Here is a 25041-nt window from a genome sequence, read left to right as displayed (position 1 = left end):
TATATAAAAGCTGTATCTATAAAATCTATCCTTCAGGAATGATAAATGATATATAACATCGTTATAAGGAAACAATACTGCTATGGAAAACTGTTACAGTTGACCTTATAAAACCCTATTAGTGTCTATAAACATAAGAACGTGCTACATCAGTCTTATAAACCTGTTGCACCACAAACTGAATATATAATGCAAAAATGCACAAGCAGAGGCTGCTCTGAGTGAAAATTACATGTCAAAATGATCAGAAGATCCAGATATACAGTACAGGCAGCTGAAGTTTAGTGTAAATCTAAACTTTTCATGAAAAAGTCAATGTTGGCCTCTCACTAAAGCCTAGTACACACCATTCTTTTGTTTTGTTGTTGTTCAATCCAGTGGGTTGAAACGGAAAACAAAAAACCTGACAGCTCTGGTCGAAGCTGCTCTACTAACAATACGATGTTAGTACAGCGACCCCCCCCGGTGAGCTTTTGTGTTCTGAGAAGGGGACAGCCCCCCCTGCCAGAACACTCCGGACAGTGTTATCAGTCATTGGCTAAGAGCGCTGATTGGGAGTCGGCCACTGGTTTTCCAGCATGCACGTCCGACAGAAGCCACCTGAAGGCCAGCTTTTGTTGGACAGGCTGCAATACACACGTCGCCTGGTCTTTATTGAATCAACTGATGTCGCCCAACATTCAGCCTGTGTGTACTAGACTTAAGACCTGGCAAACCTTTTTATTTATAATTTTAATGGATAAGTGGCCTCGTTGACTTGTATAGATTCTCAGTATGTGGAAGTGGGTGTGACGAAGCTTGACTTTTACAAGAAGAGTCAAGATTTAGTTAAACCTGTAGCTGCCTTTATTACTGGATCTACTCATGTTAAAGAGGAAGTAAACCCTGATGAGTTTACTTCCTCTTTCATTCCCTGCAAAGGCAAAGCATAATGGACTACTGTGCATCGCATAGTAGTCCATTATGTGTCACTTACCTGACACAGGAGCCAGCGAAGTCACCGCTGTCCCCTGTAGTCCGGCGCATCGATCTTCTCGGTGGGTCTCGCCGCTCCGCCGCTGTCATTTGGCGAAGCCGCGATGACGTCACTCCCGCGCAGGCGCATGGGAGCCGACACGCGCAGCATATCGACACTGACGGCGCCGCTCTAAGTGCGCCTGCGCGCCGCTGTCTATGGTGCATGTGCCGCAGACAGCGGTGCCTGTCTTTCGTCAAATATCTCCTAAACCGTGTAGGTTTAGGAGATATTTCTTGGACCTACAGGTAAGCCTTAATCTAGGCTTACCTGTAGGTCAAAGTGTGTTGTAAGGGTTTACAACCACTTTAACATGAGGTCATTACAGATACTAACTTACGCTTATGCATTCTTCATATGCTTGATTTCATTTGATCAGATTTGTGACAGATTTACTTTAAATGGACAGTGCACTTGCAGCTTGTGTTCTAAATTTGGCAGCTGCCAAGTTGGGAATGGTGATCTTTGTCCCTTGGGAATATTATTAGCGAGGCCTTTACACCTGGGTGCTTAGTTTCACCCATCAGTTTTCCTATTTACCCACCCTCCTCCTTATCCTTTTATAATTTATTTACTATTGTTTAATATGTAGCAGCAGAGATGGAATTCCATGAGTGGTATAGCAGAGCTGTCAGGGAGATCTCACTCCTGAATCATCTGACAGATACAAAAAACTAGTATAAGATGCCCCCCAACAGTGCAGAAACATTTGTTTTTGGTGGCATAGCCCTTTAAACCATAATAATAAGCACAGTGGCTAAGTGGTTAGCACTTTGGCCTAGCAGCACTATGGTCATTGGTTTCAGTCCCAACCACAACACTAAATGACTGGGGGTTTGTATGTTGTCCCTGTGCCTCTGTGGGTTTCCGCCGGGTACTCCGGTTTCCTCCCACACTCCAAAGACATGCTGGTATGTGAATTGATTGTAAATCTCCTTGAGCCCTTGTTCACACTGAACATGGCTTTGAAATCGTGCGACTTCATCTGAATCAGTGCAATTTCAAAGCTGTATGTCCATGCAGCTTGAAAGAGATCTGTGCGGCTTCATGCACAGATGTCTATTGAAGTCGGACCCCAAATCATCAGAAGTAGCGCAGGAACTGCAAATCTGTGCGACGCTGCAAAGTCTGCATCACACCGATTGGAATGGTGCAGTTTCTGGCAATAGGCTGCGACTTGTCATGCGATTTGACCTGTCAAATCGCATGACAAATTATTTATAAATAGTGCAGCGCTGCTATCTCTCATCAAAAAATCGAATAAATATATATAAAAATGTATAAAAATTTATATCAACACAGTGCAAAATGTAAAATAAAAATTAAGTTCATATATGTGAATAAATGCTAAACTGCTTCTGTGATTTCTTGATTGTTGTAAACTCTAGTAAATAAATCATCCACCACTGTGCTCTTGCCATTTTCTGTAGAATGTAGACAATGCTAAATTGTGCACACCATCACCAGCCGTTATACCTGCTCAGCTCAACAATGAGCCAGAAAGACTCAGAAAGAATTATCTTTACTCTCTCTACAATATGATCTCCCTCCTCCTGCTCCAACCTGTTACTCAGTATCAGCTCTCAAATAGGCAGCCTCCCAGGTAAGATGTTTCTTCTCAAGACATGGTTCCAAATCATGCAAATATAAATAAAGGATACATAGTGCTCTCCGTTTTACTATTTATTTAAAAAATGCCCCATTAAAATCACACTTACAGGAATAACAATGAAAAATTGCATAGCACGATACAAAATAGTCCGCTCGTTCACAACTGTGGCTGCGTGATTTCACAGGCTCGGCTCCTCCCCTCTACACGCGTATCGCCCTCTGATTGGGCTTTGTCAATAGATCTATTGAGAGCTGATAATGAGTAACAGTTCGGAGCAGGAGGAGTGAGATCATATTGGAGAGAGAGTAAAGATAAGTCTTTCTGAGTCTTTCTGTTTCATTGTTGAGGTAGGCAGGTATAATGGCCGGTGATGATGTGCACAATTCAGCATTGTCTACAGAGAACAGCAAGAGCACAGCGGTGGATGATTTATTTACTAGAGTTTAAAATAATCAAGAAATCGCAAAAGTTTTTTATTCACATATATGAACTTTATTTTTGATTATACATTTTGTGTTGATATCAATTTTTATACATTTTTATATATATTTATTAGATTTTTTCATGAGAGATAGCAGCGCTGCACTATTTATAAATAATTAAAATACCTGATGGTGATGAGGTGATACACTTTAAGTGTACAGCAGCTGCGGATAATCCGTTGTATTTTTGCACATAATTTGTTACATTATTTGTTGTTTTTTTTGCACGTGATATTTAGTTTGCACGTACCACTTTTGTAGGGTGGCGCTGATTGATTTTTTTTATACATATAAATGATGACAAATCAATTCAGTGTGAATGAGGGCTGAGGGTGGGGACTGATGGGAATGTACAATATATATGTAAAGTGCTGTGTAAATTGGTACACTATGTACAGTATGTACCTGTAATAAATAAAATAAGAGGATCTGTCACCAACAAAGCAGTATTTGAATAGTCTGTAGTTTACTAACTGATCAAAGTTTATCAGTTTCCGGAAGTCTGCCAGTGTTCAGATTATGTTTTAGGACCCATTTAGATCTTCGCTTTTTAAATAGAGGTGCAATTATTTTTGTAGCGTTAGGTGGATGATTTGTCATGCGTCAACATGCTTTTCATTTAATTTGATTTGACACACGGTTAGAATGTGAAGTGGATAGGGTTAACAGCTGTTGACCAAGGCTTGTCAATACATGTTGCCAGCTCATCAAAACATGTTATATGCTCTTTGATGTGCTGCCATTGACTTCTATGGGCCTCTCAATGCACTAAAATGAAGAAAACAACATCATTTTCAAAGCGCGCTGAAATCGCACTGCATCGCAGACACTATTTTTATTATGGGGAAGTCGAACACATCCAGCACGTTACAATGCATGTGTTAAAATGCAACAGTTTAAACGTCAAAAAAAATTCACACTGGCAGTAGCCATGATAAGATAAGATAAGATAAGATCATCTCCACAGCAACCCCGACCAGAACAATATCGAAAGATCTATTCTACACAGCTTTCTGGAGTACAAAATTAAACAGAAGGTGCCAAATATATTGATATTCCAATGCAGGAAACTATCTGCCTATAACAGCAATATTTAGAAAGCAAAAGTAATTTCTATCTACTCTACAACACCATGACCCTACTTCATGTGGGAAAGGTACACATAAAGGGATATTTTGCTTATATTTTAAATCTGAAATATAATACAAATAGTGGCATAATTAAATTGAGGGTATCATGGGGTGCTATAGCTGAAATTCTCTTGGAAGATTGCATCAGAATTTCACAAATAATTTAAAGTGAACGTATAGTTATAGGCTTGCACCAATAAATAACAGTGGAATACACTGTGACACATTTCTCAATAATCCAAATAGGTATTTTGTGCATTCCTCTTCTCTCCATTTATAAAGAGAAATATTGTATCTGTGTGACAATAATCAATGTGTCTCTTGAGAATTCAGAGTTTGTGTTGTATTTTTACAAGTAATCAGCAGGAGGCAGCAGAGACAAGAAAACATTTTCTGCATTCTGGGAATTTGCAGACAAGCCCATGGTTAGTGAAAGGATATCGTTATACAATTGGGCTTATTCATTCGGGCGGCGATGATGAGCAGGGTGCAGAAACCCAAAGCAAGTAGTAAGAAAATACTCTATCTACAGTAGACTGAAAAAAATGAACTGCCATGGATTCCCTTTAATTTGCACCGTTGTTTATTAAATTTTTTTTTTTGCATTTGTTAAATAGGCATCATTTGATAATTTTAATTATTTGTAATCTGTGCAGGAACAGAATTATAAACTTCACAAAGATGACAACTCAGATAAGGTCATAGTGGCACATAAAAGTCTTGTCTTTATTTAGGCCACTGCAGTCTTTCCTTTGTATCCTAAAGTTCCCCATCAAAGCTTGCAATTCTGTCACTTTACATAACAGATAAAGGGACATAATACCTGAATAAATATTTCTTATTTTACACCGCTGCTTTACCAGCTTCCTCATCCCACTGATCTATATTTATGCCTCCACATCAAGATCCCTCATGGGTCCTTTGATGCCCCCTATACAGGTGTTGCACTACAAAATACATGTAGTTAGCCAAGGAAAATCATTGCCTATATCAGTGGACTCCAAACTGTGCCCCGGGGGCCAGATGCTGCCCTTTGTCTGCTTTTATCTGACCCTTGAGGCACTATTTCATTCATTGACACCAACAAAGGGGCACAATTCCCACCAATGACACCAATGATGTAGCACAATTCCTTGCAGTAACACAAGTGATGGGGCACAATTCCTACCAATGACACCTACAATGGGACCCAGTGACACCAATGATGTTGCACAATTCCTCGCAGTAACACAAGTGATGGGGCACAATTCCTACCAATGACACCTACAATGGGACCCAATGACACCAATAATGTGGCACAATTCCTACCAATGACACCAACAATGAGACCCAATGACACCAATGATGGGGCACAATTCCTACCAATGACACCAATGATGGGGCACAATTCCTACCAATGACACCAATGAAGGGGCACAATTCCTACCAATGACACCAACAATGGGACCCAATGACACCAATGATGGGGCACAATTCCTCTCACTGGCACCAAAGCTTGAGCATTGTTTACTCAAGCTGATTCTGGGACATTTTCTTCTCCCGATGACCATGGCCCGGCCCCCCTAAAGTATAAAGTACAGTAAACTGTCTCTTTGTTTACAGTTTGGAGACCCCTGGCCTATATATTAATTTTCCAGCTGGCTGCATCTGCTAACAGATTCAGGTATTAATTTCACTCATATTTGGTGCTATATAAATCCCGTATAACAATAATAATAATAACAATAATAATAATAATAATAACAATAATAATAATAATAATAATCCTTCAAATAGCAATGTACTAATAATATCATTCAATTGTTACTATGCTGTGTGAGTGGAACAAGGGGATCAGTTCTAGGTGGATCGTTCTCACCAAAAAAAAACACTTTTTTTTGATCACAAGATCATCCGATATAAGATTATCCAATCACAAGAGCTTCCACTGAAAAACATATGATCATCTTATTTTTACAATTGTATATAGCTACATTATAATTCATTCTTATGCTTGTCACACAGCACACACAGAATATCAAATGGCCTCTCACTGGTTCCAGCTTAAAGCAGAACTCCAGACAGATAAAAAGGACACACAAATGCAGCAGTGTTCATTAGTACATCTTTAAATGTATATTTTTATAAATTCAGGAACTTGTAACTTAGCATTAGCCTATTGCAGTCCCTGTACATCTGGGAAAGGGAGAAGCAAAACAAGGAGCCAGGTGTGCTGCAGTGCGTTTGTGAGTTAACAAGGAACATGCTGATAGCCGGTGAGAGCAAAGTGACAGAGAGGTGATCTCATCAGTCTACTGCTTCTCCTTTGACTGCCCACTCACAGGCTGGGGAGGGACAAGACCTGTAAGTGCTTCTTAAGGTGGCATTGTAATTGGTCCAGAGAAGTTGCATGTACTGCTTTGACAACTACATCCAGATGGCGTTTGGGGATGCTAAAAATTTTAGTTTTATTATACCAGCATCAACTGTGAGCTACAGCCACTTAGATTTACAGTCCCAGTTCTAGTACAGTGATGATAGCGGGTCACTCGCACTCGCCTTGTCCATTCACAAAGCATCTTGTATACAATTCACTGTAAACAAGGTGGTCTGTGACTGGATGAGAGAAAGATCCCGTGATTTGTGCTCCCCTGGTTTCCCTTCATCTATTCACAGAACACCTCATATTCAGTGAAATATTATAAAAAATAAAGAGTTTTTTAATCTGCATTATAGATGGTTGGGTATGCAAAGTGAACACAGACTCTGCTTATTTACTATATAAAGTTTACATTTGCTTTGCTTTGCAGTCCTTTAGTTAAAAAAACAAAAACAAAAAAAAACGCACTGGGCCTGAATTACTAAGGTGTTATTGAGCCAAATGAGTTATTTCAGTTAAGGAGAAGAGGCTAACAGTAAGGCTGCCTTCACACTGAGGCACTTTACAGGGGCTATAGCACTAAAAATAGCGCCTGCATAGCGCCTTTAAAGAGCTGATGCTGTCTCTCCAGTATGAAAGCCCTTGGGCTTCCACACTGGAGCGGTGCACTGCCAGGACACCAAAAAAAGTCCTGAAAGCCGCATCTTTGCAGCATTGTAGGAGCGGTGTATACACCATTTATAAAGCGCCTCTGGCCATTGAAATCAATGGTCAGTGCCGCCGAACCACCATAATAGTGTCACCCTTTTTCGGCCAATAGCGGGGTTTAAATGTGGCACGCTAGCGGCCGAAAACCTCTGTAAAAATGATGGTAAAGGTGCCCCCAGCACCCCAGTGTGAAAGTAGCCTAAATAAGGTGAACCTGTGCTCAGAAAACAGACAAAGGGTTAAAACCGCCAGCATAGTGTCAATGCATAGTGCGGGCAGTTTTAACCCTTATTCGGCCCAATAGCGGGGGTTAAAAGCACCCTACTAGTGGCCGAAAACCTCTGCAAAAATCATGGTAAAAGTGCCCCCAGCACCCCAGTGTGAAAGTAGCCTAATTAAGGTGAACCAGAAAACTGATTTTTGTAGTCATATAAATGGTTGACAAGCAAGCTCAGTCTCTATTGATTTAGTAAACCATTGTGAATCCTTATCCATCTAAGCATGTGCAGGTGAATATGAAAAAAAAACAAAAAAACACCCCAAATTATTCTTCATATGACTGAATACTTGGGGGTGTAAATTTAGAGAGCTATTCATCCCGTAAAACTGCATGTACATTCATTCTGTGTGAATGGAGTCAAAAACCAATGTTATTAGGTTATTCATTATTGCTGTATTGAGTGAATCATGAAAATACCACATTATGACCACTGGAGGGAGATGGGAATCATAGTAAATACGCATTTATTTCCTATGATCATCGGCTCCATCTAGTGACCATGATGCAGTATTTCCTGATCCACTCTATTCTGCAAAAATGAATCACATTTTGTTCTGGGGAGAAAATAGCCTAATAACATTCAATCATGTTCCCATACACACTGAACAAATGTATATTTGGTACAATGTACGAATGTAAATTTATTTTTATAAATAACACAGGTTTGTTTCACTACACCATGCTTAGTAAATCAGGCCCAGAGCCACAGTCTTCCCTTTACTCCCTACATCAGAAAATCAGGTCCTTTGTGTAGTGTAACATAATCCTTGGCATTGTATCCAGACTGCGGCCATATCTATTTATTTATTACAGGTATTTATATAGTGCCGTCAATTTACACAGTGCTTTACATATATATTGTACATTCACATCTGTCCCTGCCCTCAAAGAGCTTACAATCTATGGTATATCTTAGACATTATTTGACGTTCAGATGCCAATAGACTTATGGAGAAGCCCATCCATTGCTTCAATAAAAGACACTAAAGTGATATTTGTATCATCTGAGTTTTGTTTTCCGTGTGCTATGTTTTCTTTTATCCTGAACTGATGATACCCTGATTTTTTTTTTTCAACAAGCCCTGTCATTTCTGTGATACATTTTCTCAGCAGGAAGGACCTTCTATTGTGTGTTAAATTAGGAATTCAGCAAATGAGTTAAGCACAGTTTTATATTACAGAAAAGTATGGTAATTAAGTATTTATAAATGGCAGAAATAAGCTTAAAGGGAGCCAATCATGTGAAAGAGCAAGATGTGACAGGCTGGAAATGAAGCACATTAAGGCACCAGTTTGCAAAATGGAATATGCCTCAGTGATCAGAGAATATTACAATGTACTTTTCATAACTGTCAATAGGAGAGGCAGGAAAGGGAAAAGCGATAGGGGATGAATAAAGAACCTAATAATAGAAACTGGCTAATCTTACATGTTTAATAAAGGTTTATAAACATGAATATTGGGGAGTACAAATCAAATGCAAGCAGTGAATCGGACGCCAAGCATTGATGATATACAAAACCCATATCAACCAATCAAGTGTCAGTTTAGTCAGATCAGTGACAAATGAACTGGCTGGAATGGATTATCACCCCTTTCAATTTTTAAGTAGACTTGATTGTATGGTGAGCATATTTTACGTATTCACATGGAAAGGATTCACTGTATTACGCAGACAGTTGTGACATTATGAGATGCAAATCATGTGGATTTTTTTTCTATATTGGTTTTAAAAAAAAAAACTGCTTCCACAGCTCCATGTCTATGTTAAAGATTCCTATTCCTACACGTCACACTCCCAGTTCCACAACTTTGAACAGATTCAGGGTCAGTGATGATATAGCCATTGGTGCATGCCAGTACCATGGCCGCCATGGCACACATTTTTTGGAGAACCTGATTTATTCTCTTGTTCTCTCTCTCTTATTCTATCCATTGCCATGCATGTTTGTACATTTCCCTTTGCTAGATTATACATTGATCTGAGCAGTTACTTGAGTTGGGTTTGGTACAGACACACATTGATGGTCTTCAGCTGCCTTGATGTTGTGTTTCTGCTGTGTTGCTGGACGCCTGAAGCACGAGTAAAGATTGGTGGGCACAGCCAGCATGTGCCATACTGTGCACAGCATACATGCACCTTACCTCTGGGTGTGCTGTCCTCCAGTGATGTAAGGTCCAAGCTCCCTTCATCCACTTCATCCCTGTTGGTGTCACACAATCTTCCTCTTCTGTGTCCGCTGTCTTCTTGATTGGATCATTAGACAGGCACTGATTATGTAACTCCCATGTGTGCATGCTTGAGCTACATTATCTTAACATTTGGCTCCACTCGCAACATCTGTAAGATGCAGGAACTGTACACCATACTGTACATGCACCGGAGTCAGTGTACTGAATAAAAAGTCTGTATATGCAGTAAAGCATGCTTGTTATACTCACTGTGGAACCTAAGGGGTTAATCCTCCACATTGTGTAAAAAGACTGTTTGATCCTGTCTTCTCTGATCCTCCCCTTCTTCCACTGACTCCAAAACAGGTCAGAATAAGACAGAGTTACTGGAGTCAGGCTGCACATGCTCAGTTTAGTGTGTATTGCTAGAGAGGTATTTCTTTTTTCTTGGGAGAGTGCATGTGATCAGCATAAGGCCAATCAGCACTGTGCAGACAGGGGGTCAGGGGTCCTGGATCCTGATAGGACAGCCAGTGCAGTGTGAAAACTCCTCCTACAAGCTTTAACCAGGCACTGATAGAAGACACAAGACTGCTATATACTGCTGATGAGAAAGGGTATTTAGCAGTTTATATTTACCAAAATATTTGCATTTCCATGTTCTATGTACTGTGGGAGGCCCGATATAGTGAATGCAGGGTCCTGGGTTTAGTAACACTTTAAGTAAACATTTTTTGGCAGAGGAGGCTTATAAAAGACTCAGTTGGCAATTTTTTGTTTTTGTATTACCTTGATTTACCTTTAGGCACAGTAGGCTTTAGGTTTTAAGCAACAGAGGTAAAGAGGCAGCTTTCAACCTTATAGTAATTGACAACACAATTTCTTCCTATCATCTTTCCATAAATCATAAATCCAGAGAGAGAGAGAGAGAGAGAGAGAGAGAGAGAGAGAGAGAGAGAGAGAGAGAGAGAGAGAGAGATATATAAACTCACGGGGCCTTGACAATGTTTTGGTGTGACTTCTTTTTTCAAGGCTTAAGAAGGCTTAGATAAAGGTGAGCTATGTTCCTCCAAAATGTCAGCTGTCTATTAAAAAAATGTCCTCATTAATAATCCTTAAATGAAGTCCTGTGAGTGCCTCCATCACCCAGGCCTTTCTGTTTCGCAAAGAGTGCAGGTACCAGTTGTTCATCATTGTATGTATATACAGTATACTATATTTACAGTATATATACACTCACCTGCCACTTTATTAGGTACACCTTGCTAGTACAGGGTTGGACCCCATTTTGCCTTCAGAACTGCCTTAATTATTTTTGGCATAGATTCAACAAGGTGTTGGAAACATTCCTCAGAGATTTTGGTCCGTATTGACATGATAACATCACACAGTTGCTGCAGATTTGTCGGCTGCACATCCCAAAGGTGCTCTATTGGATTGAGAGCTGGTGATTGTGGAGGCCATTGGAGTACAGTGACCTCATTGTCATGTTCAGGAAACCAGTGGTGAGATGATTTGAGCTTTGTGACATTATGCATTATCCTGCTGAATGTAGCCATCAGAAGATGGGCACACTGTAATCTTAAAGGGATAGACATGGTCAGCAACAATACTCATTTAAGCTGCAGCATTTAAATTATGCTCAATTGGTACTAAGGGGCCCAAAGTGTGCCAAGAAAATATCCCCCACACCATTATACCAACAGCCTGAACCGTTGATACAAAGCAGGATGGATTCATGCTTTCATGTTGTTTGTGCCAAATTCTGACCCTACCATCTGAATGTCGCAGCTGAAATATAAAAACTCATCAGGCCAGGCAAAATTTTTCCAATCTTCTATTGTCCAATTTTGGTGAGCCTGATTACAGGACTGGCACTTGGTGTCGTCTTCTGCCACTGTTGCCCATCTGCTTCAAAGTTCCATGTGTTATGCATTCAGAGATGGTATTCTGCATATCTTGGCTGTAACGAGTGGTTATTTGACTTACTGTTGCCTTCTATCATCTCGAACCAGTCTACCCATTCGCCTCTGTCCTCGGACATCAACAAGGCATTTTCATCCATATATATATAACGGTCGCTCACTGGATAGTTTCTTTTTTTCGGACCATTCTATGTAAACCCTAGTGATGGTTGTGCTTAAAAATCCCAGTAGATCAGCAGTTTTTAAAATACTCAGACCAGCCCGTCTGGCACCAACAACCATGCCACGTTTAAAGTCACTTAAATTCCCTTTCTTAACATAATGTGTCCCAAGTAAAATGGGTCTCGAAGTACATTTCCATCTTATTTATCTTGTCCAATATGAAAAACCCTACAATATGACAATTACTACTACTGACTGTACCCCTAACAAAAGGAATCTGTACTGTAATGCCCCGTACACACGATCGGATTTTCCAAAGGGAAATGTTGGATGTGAGCTTGTTGGCGGTAACTCCGACCTTGTGTATTCTCCATTAGACATTTGTTCTCAGACTTTTGCCAACAAATGTTGGCTAGCATGCTCTCAAATTTTCTGCCAACAAATGTGTGTTGTCGGACTTTCAGATTGTGTGTACACAAGTCCGTCAGACAAAAGTCCAAAGTAGAAACACGCATGCTCAGAATTAAGGACGAGCCGGAAGCACTCAGTCTTGTAAAACTAGTGTTTGTAATGGAGATATCGTCTAAGAGATCTTGTACGTTCGTAATTGTTGGCCAACATTTGTGTGACCGTGTGTATGCAAGACAAGTTGGAGCCAACACCCTTTGAACAAAATTCCAAGGTTTTGTTGTCGGAAAGTCAGATCGTATGTACGAGGCTTAACAGTTTTGTTTCTAATGCCGCGTACACACGTAGCAGACTATCTGGCGGACTTAGTCTGGCGGACTTTCCGCCGGACTGTCCGCCGGACTTTCCGAACGAGCTATTTGCCCACACACGGTACTTTTGCAGCGGACTAATATGGTGTACTAAGTCCGCCGGACTATCCGCCGTACTTTTGAAATTAACGGACTCACCCACACACGCGGAGGAAAGTCCGCTCATTTTGAGCGCGTCTCCAGGTAGCCGGGACCAGCGAAGGAGGTGTCGCTGGCCCCGTCACCTGGTATGGACTTAAAGGGGAATCCCTACATCGAAAAATCGGCGTGGGGGCCCCCCCTAGGTCCATATCTTACCCTTATCCGAGCACGCTACCCGGCCGGCCAGGAAAGGGGGTGGGGACGAGCGAGCGCCCCCCCCCCCAGCCGTACCAGGCCGCGTGCCCTCAACATGGAGGGTGCCTTGGGAAAGGGGGGGCCGTGCGGTCCCCTCTACCCCAAAGCACCTTGTCCCCATGTTGATGAAGACAAGGGCCTCTTCCTGACAACCCTGGCCGTTGGTCTGTGGGCGGGGGGCTTATCGGAATCCGGGAGCCCCCTTTAATAAGGGGCCCCCGAATCCCGGCCCCCCACCCTATGTGAATGAGTATGGGGTACAATGTACCCCTACCCATTCACCTGTGAAAAATGTAAAAAAAAAACAACACAACACACGAGGGTTAAAATTGTTTATTGCACAGCTCCTGGGGTCTTCTTCCGTCTTCGGGGGTCTTCTCGCCGGACTCCTCCGCTATCTTCTGCTATTTTGCTAGCTCTTTCACTAGCGGAGGAGCCCGGCTTTCTTCTTTGCCGCCACCCTCTTCTTCCAACTTGGGGGGTCTTGTCCCCCTCTTCGGTTCTTCTTGCCGGGCCACTGCGCCTTCTTCTAGCTCTTTTACAAGCGGTGGCCCGGTCTTCTGTCACCGCTGCCTCTGTCGCTGTCTTCCGTTCTTCTCTTCTGGAGATGTTGCCTCGCCGGTGTCTCCGGTCACAATGGCAGGGACGCGGCATGCGGCGGCTTATATAGGGACAGCACCGGATGATGTCCCCGCCCATTATGATGTCACAGTCCCAGAGGATTGTTTGATCGTTTGATCGTGTGTTCGAGGCATAAGAAGGAACAACATTTTCAATCCTTTGTAAATAGACCCAATTTTAAGCCCAACTACAGGATCACTTTTTAGGCTAGAGTGAGGAAGAGTTACATTTTTTGTCAGGGTTTTAATTTGGTATGTGGTCAATAGAGACACTGGCTCTAACCCTTCCCTGCTCTATCTAAAATAAAATGAAACATTTGGTTCGGAGTTATGCTGTAAAAGTCGATAATTGTTAAAATCGCAAAACACTACCAGAGCGCAAAAGAGAGATGTGGCTAAAATGTGTACAACATAACATTGTGCCACCCTCTCCTTCCTGCCAGGGAATGTTATCTATAGGTTGTTAAGGCATAAATGTCTGGTGGCTTAAAATATATCAAATTTGTGACTTTCTCAGTTATGAGGAATACGACCATAATAGTTGAAGAGGCAACTGCAATGTATCCTATCATCAGTGCCAGCCACCTCAAAAACATATTGGGATATCATTTTATGGGGTTTTTATGGCTTTGAAGAGTAGTTATGTTAGCTTATTAATTGTCTTGGCCCCGTTTCAAAAACCTAAAACCCAAATGGCCTTAGTTAAAGGATTTACCAGTAAATTCTGTAAATATAACACATATCAAAATGTTTCAGGAACCTATCAAAAATGTAAATGCCAGAGATATCTCACATTTTAGCTACAAAAATTGCTTCTAAGAAAAGATTTGCTTGCTCAACAAAATGTTAGAGGAATTTTAAGACTTAAGTGAAATAAAATTTGTGCTTTGTTTTGGTGCTTATTGAGTCCTGGAGCACAGTACATGAATAGCATAAAGGTAAAACCTATCTAGACCCAAGCACAAAAATTGAATGTTATTGCTTTTTTTTTTTTGGTACAAATATACTGTAACAAAACTGTATTTTTACAAATCGTAACAGAGCAAATAAGAGAAATTAATTGTAAGGCTCCATGCACACTGCCACTGAGCTCCAATCAGAAATGCAAATCAGAAGGTTTTATTTTCCTACCTCTAAAAGTTGATCTCTAAATATGCCTGTAAACGTTCTAATGTGTATGGACACATAGGAGAACGTTGAGCTGCTTCTACGGGCAGAACACAAAACTCCTGTAGAAGCAATGCTTTTTAAGCTAGTGTGCATAGTTACATAGGTCGAATAAAGACACCAGTCCTTCCAGTTCAACCTGAGTGAGTGTCTACAATTGACCCTATCCCTGTATATTGCACACTCACATTGGTCCCTCAAGGAGCCCACAATCCAAGGTCCCCATTCATATACTAGGGCCAATTTACCTACCTACATGTCTTTGGAGTGTGGGAGGAAACCCACGCAGGCACAGGGAGATCATACAAACTCCAGGGTGGTAGTGTTGTGGTTGGGATTCGAACCAGCGACCACTTGTTACTGCCAGGCGAGAGTGCTAATCACTACACCACTGTGCTGCCTGAACGATTTTGGAGCTTAATGATTTTCCGATGGGAAATGTTGGATATGAGTTTGTTGTCAGAAACTCTGACCGTGTGTATGCTCCATCAAACATTTGCTGTCGGATTTTCCACCACCAAATGTTTGCTAGCAGGTTCTCAAATTTTCCGCCAACAAAACGCTGTTGTCGGAAAGTCCGATCGTGTGTACACAAGTCCGTCGCACAAAAGTTCACACAGAAGGAGCCGCACTGGCTATTGAACTTCATTTTTCTCAGCTCGTCGTACGTCTTATATGTGACCGCATTCCCACGCTCCTAATTGTTGGCCAACATTTGAGTGACCATGTGTATGCAAGACAAGTTTGAGCCAACAACCTTCGGACAAAAATCCACGGTTTTGTTGGCGGAAAGTCCTATCGTGTGTACGCGGCATTAGAGTTTATATTCACCTATACCCAGTAAAGCAACTTTTTTGTTGCTCCTCCTCCCTTTTACAGACATGTAGGAAACAACATTATATATGTTACCTTTTTATTTACTAGACGTGTGCAATTAGTTTCATTCTGAATTCGTTTTTTGACGAAATTTGACAAATTTGTTAATTCAGAAATATTCGAAGTAAGGAAAACCCGCTTAACAAATTTTTCCCAAAATTCGAAAATCCGAAAATCTGAAAGTAAGAATGAAAATCAGAAAATTCCAAGGAATGAAAATTCGAAAATTTGAAAAACCCCAAAATTTAGAAAATCCGAAATAATAGCTAAGAAACTAATAATAATAATAATAATAATAATAATAATAATAACTAATACTAACTATTAAATTATAGGTATTGCAATTTTTTTAAACGTAGCTATTAGTGAACGTAACGAATATGAATTGATCCGACTTTACGAATTATCCGAAAATAACGAATGCCGCATCTAAACTAATTGAACATAACTAATTAATAATCATAAATAGTAATAATAATAAAAAACTTTTTATTATTATTATTTATTGTTATTCATTTGTTAGGTTCCATTAATTTAGATGCGGCTGATGCCATCTTTATTCTGGCATCACACAGGGTCATCATCTACTTCCTGCACTGAGACGCTGGTCAATAGCTTGCACAGTCATGTAAATCCTGATGCTAATAGCCTTGTTGTTAGTTAGCTGTGTGTACACGTGTTGTAGCTTTTGGTTTGTTACAAAAATACATTGTAAAGTTTAGACTTATTATCTGCATTTGGATCAGCTTTTCGGAGGTGTTTGACAGGTCTCTTTCAACCCCATAAATGCTTCACCACTGGTGCAACTGGCCACCGAACATGACAAGGAGGATCATTTTTGCCACAGCCATGAAGTAAAGTATTGTGACCATGTCTACTGCCTTTGCAATATAAGGTGGGGGGGTGGGGGGGGGGGGGGTTTGGAGGAACAACAACATGTAATTTAAAGTTGCTTATGTACAGTAAACTGACAATATGTACTGTATGCATTACACCTTTCTATCCAGGAGGTGGCACTGTGTGATAGTGTGTATTCTCTGTGGTAATGTAATAACAGGATGTATTATCTGTATCTAAGTGTATGTACTTGTAATGTCCTGTTTCCTGTAAGACATGATAAAGCCATGCTCCATAAAAGTAAAGTTTTCTCTGCATACAACAAGCTTCCAAGCGCATGATTAAATAACCTGCTAATAGGGAGAACTATGCAAATCTGTGTAATCACTGGAAGAGAGAAAAAAGAGTGATTGACCTCTCAGCCTAGGTACACTCCCTTACCTGGAGTTCAAGGACTGAAATGTCAAGTATTACTAAAGGAAAAACTTTTTTTTTTTGTTTTGGATAGAGTTCAGAGGGATTACAATGCCTGACAGTTTTTATTGCTGTCTGTGCCCCCATTAAGGTGGGGAAATCTTCCAATGGGGTCACTAGTTCTGGTGACCTGGGGGTCCCCAAGGAATTCCCTCTATTTGCAGGGATTTCCTCTCACTTCCTGTTTGGCTATGGGACAGATGAAGGGAAATCTCTGAAATGGGACACAGATGGGGGGGGGGGGGGACAAAATCCTACAGGGGTTATAACTCTCCCTTGCTCTATCCAAAATGGAAAAAAAAAGTTGTGACTATAGTTCTACTTTAAAGAATAAAAGTTACAGAATCATTAAAAAAAATCATACTGTTGAATATTGTGTCAGAAGTGTATTTGTGCCCGTTGCTATGGTAAGGTGAACATCCTCAGGGGCATTTACACCAGCTCGCATGCTAGTACACTGGTGTCTGTTGTGTAGGGGCAGTAAAGGGCTGTGCCATGCTTTGTTACAACTATGATGATCAATGTAGCTTAATGGGTATGCTGTGACTGAGCCCTAAGGATTCAATAAAAATTTGCATTGCTAAGTCAGATGAAGCTGGTATGCAAAAAATCATTTTCAGTAATGATCATGAAGGCTTAATGGCGATTGGATTACAGATTCACTGTATCGGGATGAGCTAAGTATCAGCTTGTGTCTTTTCTAGATGAAAAAACATTGAAGGAATGTGCAGCAGCCAGGCAGTAAAACTGGCAAGTTTTCTAATACTAGATTATCACAGCCTCTCTTTGTAAAAGCTGTTAATGTTCTAGATGCAAATAAAATAAAAAGGTTTGTGTTGCATAGCCCGCTTTTACAATGTTTTTCGCAGGTGGTAAAAACTGTGTTACCCTTTTAACTTTTATTATAGAACCGATTTGGATGATTTCAGAATCACACACATAGAAGAGAATAAAACAATGTCCATGTATTTTAGAATTCAGTCAGCAAGGTATATGTGTGGTCTGCTGAAACTAGAGCAATGCTATATGAGTGCAATGCTACACGATAGGAATTTTGGTCGGAAAAAGCTCTGATAGTTTTCCCAACGGGATTTCGCTCAAGTCTTGCATACACACGGTCACACCAAATTCCGACTGTCAAGAACGCAGTGACATACAACGCGTACGACAGGGCTAGAAAAAGGAAGTTCAATAGCCAGTAGCCAATAGCTTCCATCTTGTAGTTGAATCTGAGCATGCGTGAGTTTTTGCGCATTGGAATTGCATACACACAAATGCATTTTCAGATAGGAACTTTTTCCGACCGAAAAATTGAGAACATGCTCTCAATCCTTTTCTGGCCGAAATTCGGCCAGCAAAAGTCCGATGGAGCCTACACAGGATTGCTTTTTCGGACCAAAAGCTCTCATCAGTCATTTGCTGGCCGAATTTCCGATCGTGTGTACGCAGCATGAGGGCCAGTTCACACTGTGGGGGCTCACAGGGAAAGGTGTGAATTCCGTGTGATTCCCATGCGGTGAGTTTTCTCAGCCCATTCATTTGAATGGGCTGCTAAATACACTGGATTGTGCAAATAGTAATTCTTGCACTACTTTTAAAAAGGCACTACACCAAATCTCCTGGTGCTGTGATATCAGGAGATATGGTGCCTGAAAACATATTGTGATCTGCATTTATTCTGAACCAACCCCCCCCGCCGGCTCTGCACTGAGAACTGAGCGAACAAAGACAGCTGATTGCTCAGTTCTCAGGTCCGTTCTGAGTAGAGAGCGGTGAATGTCAGTCACCGTTCTCTGCTCTGCCACTCCAGTGCTCAGTTGAGCAGCTGACCAGTTGCCTTTCAGGCATCTGGGTGAATCCCAACATTATTGTTGGGATCCCTGAAGAGCCTGGACCCGCTCTGTGATGTCAGCCGGCAGTGGACTTTAGCTTACTGTAGGATGAATATGGGTCACAGGAGTGCAGAACTTAGTGCACTCATGTGACACACAGAAGTAGGGCCAAAAAAGCTTTGGCCATACTTCTCCTTTAACTCTGGCTGCAGAGTTTGACAGGTGGCACTGCCTGTCAAATTCGCTCATTGAGAGCAATGGGAACACACTACAACTGCAAGCCAAACGTCTTGCTTGCAGTTGTCACACATCTATCTATTCCATGCATGTGCTTCCATTGTGGAGACACTTATAAATTTGCAAGCAACACAGGGTGCCGTGATGAGGCCTTGCAGCTTTGACATGCATTTGCAAATGTGTGCTAACTAAACCCCTGCTTTTAACAGACGGTTAGACAGGTTAATTTGGTTGGTCAGCAGACTGGTTGGTGAGTTGAGCTATGGAACTGTCTTTGTCATGCTCGCAGTTGTGGCATGGTGCCACAATGCAAAATTAGTAAAAGGTACAAAAAAAACAGGCAACAGGAGGTGACAGTAGTGCATCCTGAATGCCTGTCAGCTGCTGCTATCCTGCCTCCTGACCACTTTTCAGAGGGCAGTAAGCTTACCACCTGTCTGAAAGAGCCCAAATAGTGACATACAAAGTTCAGTAACCTCTAGCAATTACTGCTCAGCTTTCTGTAATCAGTTCAGTATATAGCTGGTCATTCACTGATTGAAATTCAGTTAAATAGAGACTGGCCGGGTGTGTGCCATTCCACACTCAAAAGAAGGCGGTTGTTTAATCGACTTCTGTTGAAGGGACATGCTGGAAAACGTGTTGATCAGCAGTTACAGTCAGAGGAACCACAGATAAATGTGGATTGTCAAAGCAGAGAATCCCGCTGTTAGAATATGCTTAGGCTGGAAAAAACAGGTCAATTTAAAAAAAAATTCTGGGCCTGAACAGACTTGAAGATAATCAAATGTAAACTGATGCGTGTCTGTTATATGGTAGACTAATACTCACCAGACACCTTGCAATCTAACCACAAACTCTCTGCACAATTAACCTTAGATCTGCCACATCTATGCTCTTGCACTCCATACTTGTTGGTGTAGCACCCTTTAGTGTGTTAGAATAGGTTGGATGTTAGTGTAGAAAAATGTGTCCTGGCTGAGAGCAGGGCCGTCTTTATTATTGATTGTACCCTGGGAAAACATTTTCTTGGCCCCCCCCCATGCAATTTTGCTCTCCACCTGCTCTGAGACATACAATAAATAGCAGCGAGACTAAAAATCTGTTTACTGAATCAGATCAGGCAGCGATTGCGATTGGTTGCCAGAGGTTACAGTATATCATTACCGCTCACTAGCTGCTAGAGGTTGCAGCACACATTATGGCTCACTGATTATTTTCTAGTGGTTACAGCACATCACTTATGCTTGATTGATAGAGATTACTGTACATCACTACTGCTCACTGATTGGTTGTTAGAGAATAAGAGGGGGGCCGAAGGAGGTGCTGGGGGGTAACCAACCTCGGGACTTTTACGGTATCGAGTCAAAGAAATATCATGAGAATTATTCTCATGATATTTCTTTGACTCGATACCGTAAAAGTCCCGAGGTTGGTTACCCCCCAGCCCCTCCTTCAGCCCACCTCTTATTCTCTAAAATACTGGGATGTGGTATCCTTAATGGTTTGATCCTCTTCTCTTAATTTTTTAATTGTGATTGGTTGTTAGAGATTACTGGACATCCTTACCACTCACTAATTGGTTGCTAGAGGTTACTGCACATTATTACAGCTCACAGATTGGCCGCTAGTGGTTACTGCATATCCTTACAGCTCAATGATTGGTTGCAAGAGGTTAGTGCACATTATTACTGCTCACTGATTGCTTGCTAAAGGTTACAGCACATTATCTCTTCGCTGCCTGCACACCTGGGACTGGGAGGTAAGGGGACCCATCAATAGACAGAAAACTCATAGGGATCTTAGGACTTCTGGGATCAGTGGCAATGCTGGGGGGGGGGGGGTGTGATCAGTGGCAATGCGCAGGGGTTGATGGGCAAATTCTGAATCATGTAGAGCAAAGCTGGAAATCTTTGGCAAGTATATACTGGAGGAGGATTCTACACTGACCACCAATGTAATGGGGAATTTACAATCGCCACCAATGTGAGGGGGGATTTACACTGACCCCCAATACGAGGGAGAATTTGCACTGACCCCCAATGTGAAGGGGAACTTGCACTGAGCACCATGTAATGGGGTATTTTATGACACTCACCAATATACAGAGAAATTTCTACATTGACACCAATGTAAGGAGCATTTTCACAACTGTTCAGGAGATTTGTACTGGCCACCAATGAAAGGTGACACTTCTACACAGACCACCAATGTTAGGGGGATTTACATTGACCATCAATGTAAAGGGGGGTTTACACTGACCACCAATGTAAAGAGGAATTTTTAATCAACAACCAGTAGAGGGGTATGTCTACACTGGCCAGCAATGTATGGGCGGATTTACACTCACCACCAATTTAAAGGGGGCTTTTATGTGGACCACCAATGTAAGGGAGAATTTGAAACTGACCACAAATGCAGTTTAGATTTTTTTACTGATTACCAATATAAAGAGGAGTTTCTACAATGGCCACCAATGTAATGGGGATTTACACTGAGCACTAATGTAATGGGGATATACACTGACCACTAAAGTAATAGGAGCATTCACAATAACCACCTATGTAAGGAGGGATTTACACTGATCACCAATGTAAAGGGGGCCTTCACACTAGTCACTAGTGTGAATGAAAGGATTGTACACCAAGCCCCAATGTAATGAGAAGATTTACACTGACCATCAATGTAACTGAGACATTTAGCCTGCATTCCCATTTGTGTATGTCAGAAATGCATGCAAAATTGCTTTCCTGACACCACAGAAATGTCCTGCCTTTTAGCAGATACATGGCAGTATGTATTGTTAATGACACCCTCACCCATCTGCTGAGATGTGCATATTCACCTGCACCAAAATTCACAGTGTTGTGGCACCATGTTATTTTGAAAATGGGTTCCACTTTCAATTTGTCTACTTTTGCAGAACAGGCTGATGTTGGCTTAATAACCACAGTTGTAGGCAGGACTATCAAGCATGCCCTTTTACCACTCCAGTGAGCAGCATTCAGCAGAAGGTAGATACGACCTCAGACGAACATGCTATACGTATGAATGCCACCTCTATTTACATATCAATGCCGTCAACAAGTGGCTATTTACATATTAATGACACCACTATTTACAATTCAATGCAGGTTATTTACATGTAAACACAGGGTCTGCATGTAAATCAATAGGGCAGATCTGGCCAGCATTAGTAACAGAAGTTCACACTGAGATATCGGGACACATCACAGGACTAAAACTGCAAGGGACAAGGGAATTTAAACTGGGATAGTTGGCAAGTATGAGGCAGCTACTTTGGGCCCCACAACGATAATGGGTCCCAGGGCAGCTACCCCTTTTTCCCTGCCTTAAAGAAGGCCCTGGCTGAGAGCCAGGCCTGGGTTTGAATCTGGGTCAGGATCAAGTACTTCAGGGAGAATGGATGGCTCAACAGGCAGCATCTCTGGTAACTCACCCTGCTCTCTGGAACCTTTGAGAACCTTCCAGAAGTAGAGGGAGGAATTTAGGAGGAGCTGCCTGGAGTATTGACAGGGGCCCCAGCCAATCCCCAGTAAATGACCTGACAATGGCGGGGGGGGGGGTACCTCATAAATACCCATGGGTCAGGCCAGCAGGGGCAATTAGGTGGAAGATGAAGAAGGAGTGCTGAGGAGGCTGTCGGTGGCCCTTGAGGGTGACGTCTAGTCTGGGGGGTGACTTCAGGCTTGGGCCTCGAGTGCTGGAGGGACCCTCTACAACACACAGGGGAATCCATCCTGGAGGATTGGGAGCAAGGAGAGAATAGCAGGAGCAGGCCAGCATGTCCAGGAGTTCTCTAGAGGAGTCAGCCGGGTGGGCTGGTGAGTGAGCAGTCTGGGAGGACTGAGGAGAAGTAGCCAGAAGGGCTTGAGAAAGGAGCAGCTGCAGCCAGGCGGACTGGCAGTGCTTAAAGGGGTGGTGCTGGGATCTGTAGCCACAGGGATGTAAAACTGGGTACTGACCTTTGTTTGCTACAAACTTAAAGGGGGGGCCTTGGGTTCCTGTCTGCAAAGGGCTATTACTTTTGAATCTGGCCAGTGCCTTTGTCAGATCCACAAGTGTGCCAGCTGGAATTCTGCAAGCAAGCTAGTGCTGGAGGAAGAGAGGGAGTGTATATAGAATATATATAGGGAAGTTGTCTGAAGTCAAGTGGGCATCCCATAATTTCTACGTGGGGTGCGCTACATTGGTAGATCTAAAGGAGATTGTGCAGAGTATATTGTGTGTGGTGAGTTTGTCATGAAGCTTCCGATCTGGTCCATCTTAAAACCAGTCAGACCGCCATTGTCAAAGGGGCCAAAAGGAGGTTGTATGTTCAGATTTAATGTCTATGGTGAGCTTTAGGGAGAGCAGAACAATAGTACTGTTTAGTGGACACGTTTTTGGCAATTGTTGTAAAAAACAACTCTCTCTGACCTTTGTCAGTTAAATAGGGTTAGCTTCTGGGAAAATTTTTTTTTTATTTCCCTCTAATTTTGTCTCGTGGCAGCATTAGAGATACATTTTGATGGAATCTGTATCTCATGGCAAATTTTAAATCCATCCACTCATCATACTGACCAGTTACTCTGATCTTTATAGAGCAGCCCTGCTCTGATCCCTACTGCTTCATGCAATATGCCTATATAAAGTCTATGAGGGTTTTGCAAAGCAACACATTTGGAAAAATTTCCTATTTCCTGACCCGTTAGCAGCTGTGATGTCACTTGGCCTGCCTGCATGTTTTTCCTTGTGTGCACTTGGATAGACATGTGGAAGACGAAGCGTGTTACCGCCCTAGGACAAATACCTAAAAATGAAGTATTTTAATGGCACAATGACAGACCGAGAAGATTTATAGCAAAATAATGAAAAAAAGCCTGCAGACTAGAATTTGGGAAGAGATCTGAACATCTTTGACCCCCTTTACCTCCCACTTCAATGTAATATCTGTCATTTATGTTGGTCGTCCAGCATATTAAATATACTGATCTGGAGCTGTGCAGCACTGCATAAAATAACAGTCAGCTATCTTATAATAAGAATTATGTGACAGCGATAAAGGACGGCACTGTGCACAGTTTTTTCTCTGAAGGTGTGATATTTCATAGATGTGTCATAGATGTGTCAACCCTCCCCAATTTGTACAAAGGTATCCCATTATCAAACCCTCTGCAGGTACAGATTACTGTTTCAGATCAGATTTAGGTCTCTGCTTCGCTCTTTGGTCTGTGTCTGGGATGAAATGATACAAAACGCAATATACATACTCAGCCTTAGGAGAACACATAATGCTAAATGCAATACTACAAATCCCTAACAATATACTAGATGGATAGTTAAAAATCCATGAGCCGTATTTGTTTAATCCATAATTCTAAGAAATGCTTAGGAGCCCTAAAATGACATCCATTCTCAATCAAGCCACATGGACACCCCAGCTGAACAGGAGTGCTTTGCATGTAAATGGGCTCAGGGGGCATGGCGTACCTGTTACATGGCTATAATTTTTTTTATCTTGGCATTTATCTTCTGCACCTGGTTGCCCTGCAAGCTAAATACCTATAGTTGTTAATATCATTAAAGTAAACTGATCATCACCATAAAATAATGAAACTAACAGCAGGAGTGCATAGCAGACAGTCCCGTACACACAGGCTGAATATCTACCAAAATCAGTCAGTACAGTAAACCGGCCAACATTCGGCCCTTGTGTACAGGTCCTTGTCCGGCAGAAGCTGATCTCATGGTCACCTTCCGTCAAACGACCATGCTGGTAAACCAGCAGCCGATTGGCATCCGATCAGCACTCTTAGCCAATAGCTGGTGGTCCCCCGGGTCCCCCTGTCAGAGCACAAAGGCACAGCAGGGGAGATCGCTGTACTAGCATTGCATAGTTAGTACAGCAACCTCCTCATTCTTTTTTTTTTTTTTGTTCAGCTCGCTGGGTTGAACGAAAAAACTGTGTACCAGACTTTAGAATGTGTTCACACTAACCTGCATGGAAAAATGCAGGGCTATCCTGTGCAGGCGAG

This window comes from Lithobates pipiens, unplaced genomic scaffold (assembly GCF_037356315.1).
Source record: "Lithobates pipiens isolate NorthernLeopardFrog02 unplaced genomic scaffold, aLitPip1_a1.2 Scaffold_16, whole genome shotgun sequence".
Taxonomy (NCBI): Eukaryota; Metazoa; Chordata; class Amphibia; order Anura; family Ranidae; genus Lithobates; species Lithobates pipiens.
This window is presented reverse-complemented; position numbering follows the sequence as displayed.